A 3,326-nucleotide genomic window follows, 5' to 3' on the forward strand; every position below is an offset into this window, starting at 1 on the left:
GGGCCCGAGGTTACATGGACCAGGAGCCACACAACATTGGGCCTGGCGGTCACCATGCCTCCACATGGGGCTCCTGCTTGACTCTACATTCAGCTTCCCGCTGGAGTGCTGGAAGCCCCACATGGAGGCATGGAGCTGCCTGGCCTGGCACAATGGCACATGGACGGCAGCAGCAGCTCATCACCCGCCCCAGCCTCTGACACTGCAGCATCCCATGCTGCAGTGCTGTACCATAGCCACTGCCTTCTCCTCACAGGAGTGGGCGACTGGGCAGGTACCCTGGCTACTCAACACTGCTAGGCACCTGCCCACCCATCCTCACCCCCAGTAGGGGACGGGGATGCTGCCTGGATTCTCCCATGCTGGCCTGACAGCACCTGCGGACACCTCCCCACTCCCTCAGCCCCCACCCACACACTCCCACCCTGCCCCGCTGGTTCTTCCCACAGCCCCCAACCCTCCCCTCAGCCCTGGCAGTCACCCACACCCACACCCAACAGGGCCCTCCCCAGCCCTGCCAGTGCCCCCCATCCCCAGCCTGCAGCCCACCTCCTTCCAGCCCACAGCGCACCCCACTTTCCCACCCGGAGCCTTTGGGGTAAGTGAGCCTGAGTCAAGCCCTGGCTAAATCAAAAGTCTCAGGCCGTGCCCCGCCTTTACATGTTTTACACTGAACAGTTACAGTAAAAATTCTCAGTCATTTTTAAAAGGAAGTCATGCTTGTTTCGGCTGCATTTTGCAATCCCAAAAAACAGCACAGAACCAGAAAGTTTTAAAGTCACTAAAGAAGAGCTCCTAAAAAAAGAACAATTTTCAAATGTGACTTACTAAAATAATTAAAAAGCACAAAATCTAGTAGAGGTTTGCAAAGTCTGCAGCTCCATCCTGTCAATGAAGACAGTTTATGGGTACTAACATCTACCTCAATGCTTGAAAATCCAAATTTTGTAATGATGTGTAGTCCACAAGAACCAGAGACAAAGAATTCAGTGAAAGATTTTTTTTGTCTAAATCACTGGTGCTCAACCTCCAGTCCACAGGGCTCTCCATGAGTTTGGAAATTTGGTGGCAGGGGAGAGATGGCAACATTAACTGCTGTGGCTCCCCTGCAGGCCAGATGACAGTCCCATGCACTGAATTCAGAGTCACTCCATAGCCAAATCCACTTCATGACCAGATCAGGCACGTGGAGTCAGGCCAGCGCATGGTATCAATACACAGTCAGATCCAGTGTGTGGAGCCAGATGGGTGTGCAAGACTGCACCTGCAGATGACCCCATCGGCTGACCCTGGCTCAGGTCCATGGACTGATCTCACCCGTGGGATTCATTTAGTCCACAAACTAGCCCCATTACCATACACCTAGGCAGCCTGCAGGGCCAGAAGGTTGCACACCCCAGTCTAAACTAAGTGAAAAGCACCACACATCATCCCGACCGAAAAGTAATTGAGAGGTTAAAACAGTATCATACAAAGTTTGTTTTTTTTAATGAAGTTCACTGTCTAGTAAAAATTATATTTTATTATAGAAGGAAGAGTAATTCCTACACAGAGCTTGCTTCTGCCACGTTATAAGGAAAGACAAGGTCACCTAATCAAGATACATCTCCAATTGACTGAAGAACTGCAAATGTAAGACTATCCCCAGATGGCAGGTCCAATACTGTAACTACCTAGGAAATAAGTCAGGTTTCTTTATTGTGAGCGTGGTAGATTCTAGTAAGCTGGTTATATGGATACCTGGTTGGACCCAATAGAGCACCACAAGCGCTCTCTTCAGTGTCTTAGTCTGCCATATAATTTAATCACAAGCACAAGTATTTGGTGGTTCTCATGCTGGGAGTGCCCATGTCATCCTTTCCTGCTGTACATCGCACTGCATTGTTCTCTAGTATTCTAGAGGCAGAAGAGGAGGAGATCCTGCAATTAGGGCTTTCCCTCCTTTTCAGACTGTAATTGCAGTTTACACGCTAGTGGATAATATTTTTAAAAGACAAACTGGTTCACTGTCATTCTTAATCAGCATTCAAGCATGTCCCCCTCTTGGAAGATCCAGGACGAGATGTGTGTCCAGATCTGCTAACTGCTCAAACTCCTCACCCTTCCCCCAATACGGTCTCACACAAAGAACACGCAGGCTTCCCACTTGCTGGGACGGACAAGTGCCATCTGCAGAACTCTTCACCAGCGTTTCCTGCACACTGCAAAACAGATTTCTCGGATGCTGGAGAGGAAAAGGAAAAGCAATAGCAAAGCTTTACCTGTTCTAGATTACCCAGTCCCTAAAAAACAATCCAAATCAAGTCCCTTCACCTGCTGTGTTCAGCTTTTGAGATCTCCAGTCCCAGAAGCAGGAAAGCTGCACTCTTGCTGGTCATTCTTTTTCCATTAGATCAAAAAGTTTAAAAGATACAGGGCCAAATTCATCCAGCGTGTAACTGCACTCACTTCAGTGGAGCCTGAATTTGGCTTGCACCACTCAACACACTGCCCCTTCCCTGTATATGACCCAAGGCTAAGACTTTGACACTACGATTGCTCTGCAAAGGAGAAAGCAACTAGCCTTGGAGCTGGGTTGTTTCTTGATGAAACAGTCTGTAGGCAGGAAAAGTTATTAAGAGGAAAGAAGTATTTCCCTTTTCTGTTTGTTTGTTTTTCCTTCCATAAAATATTCAGACCTTGCCTCTTCCTGCAAGACTCTATGGACAAACTGAGAGCTGGTTGCCAGTAACACAAGAGTGAAACCGGAGCTGCTCAGAGAGGAAGAGATTTTTATTCAAACTGCTTAAAACTCCTGCTTTGTTGCTGCTTGTGTTCTACATGCTTCACATCTAACCAGAAAGGACTAGTTAAACCAAAGCATGAAAAAGCCTCAAGACCTCTAAGAAGTCTTCCAGAACAAGCAGAGAAGAAACTCAAAACATCAGGCATCCCTAAGGTAAGAAACAAATAATAAAACAAAACTAAACTTGGGGGGGAAGGGGTGGCTTCTCTACACATGGTAAAGCAGTGCAGAGAGGACAGGAGCCCACCTTTCCAGACCGCCTTTGCAGTTCACCTTAAATCCTCCCACTGATGAAGGGGGGGAAATAAGCAACTGCTGAAGCAAAGCACAGGCCAGTTGGCAGAGCCCCCCCCGCCGCCGCCTCGGTGAATCTGAGGAATGCAACAATTGCAGCTGGCACCGCTCAGCTCCCACGATTTGAGGCCATCGCCGGCTCCGCACCGGCCCGGCCCGAGTTGCCTGTGCGCGAGCAGCCGCCAAGCGAGTCCCGCCGGGCCGGGCCGGGCCCGAGCCGCACCCTGTCCTCGGGCCCGGACGTGGC

At 49.5% G+C, this 3,326-nt stretch overlaps 1 long non-coding RNA gene across 1 annotated transcript; it reads right to left on the minus strand.

Moving 5' to 3' along the window:
* Positions 1-2,149: 2,149 nt before the first annotated feature.
* On the minus strand, positions 2,150-3,306 carry LOC112549622. The gene is made up of 2 exons (XR_003093131.1): positions 3,033-3,306; positions 2,150-2,224 (listed from the first exon to the last, which is right to left on the minus strand). It is a non-coding gene; the product is annotated as an uncharacterized LOC112549622 (long non-coding RNA).
* Positions 3,307-3,326: the final 20 nt, after the last annotated feature.

This window comes from Alligator sinensis, unplaced genomic scaffold (genome assembly GCF_000455745.1).
Source record: "Alligator sinensis unplaced genomic scaffold, ASM45574v1 scaffold505_1, whole genome shotgun sequence".
Lineage (NCBI taxonomy): Eukaryota > Metazoa > Chordata > Crocodylia > Alligatoridae > Alligator > Alligator sinensis.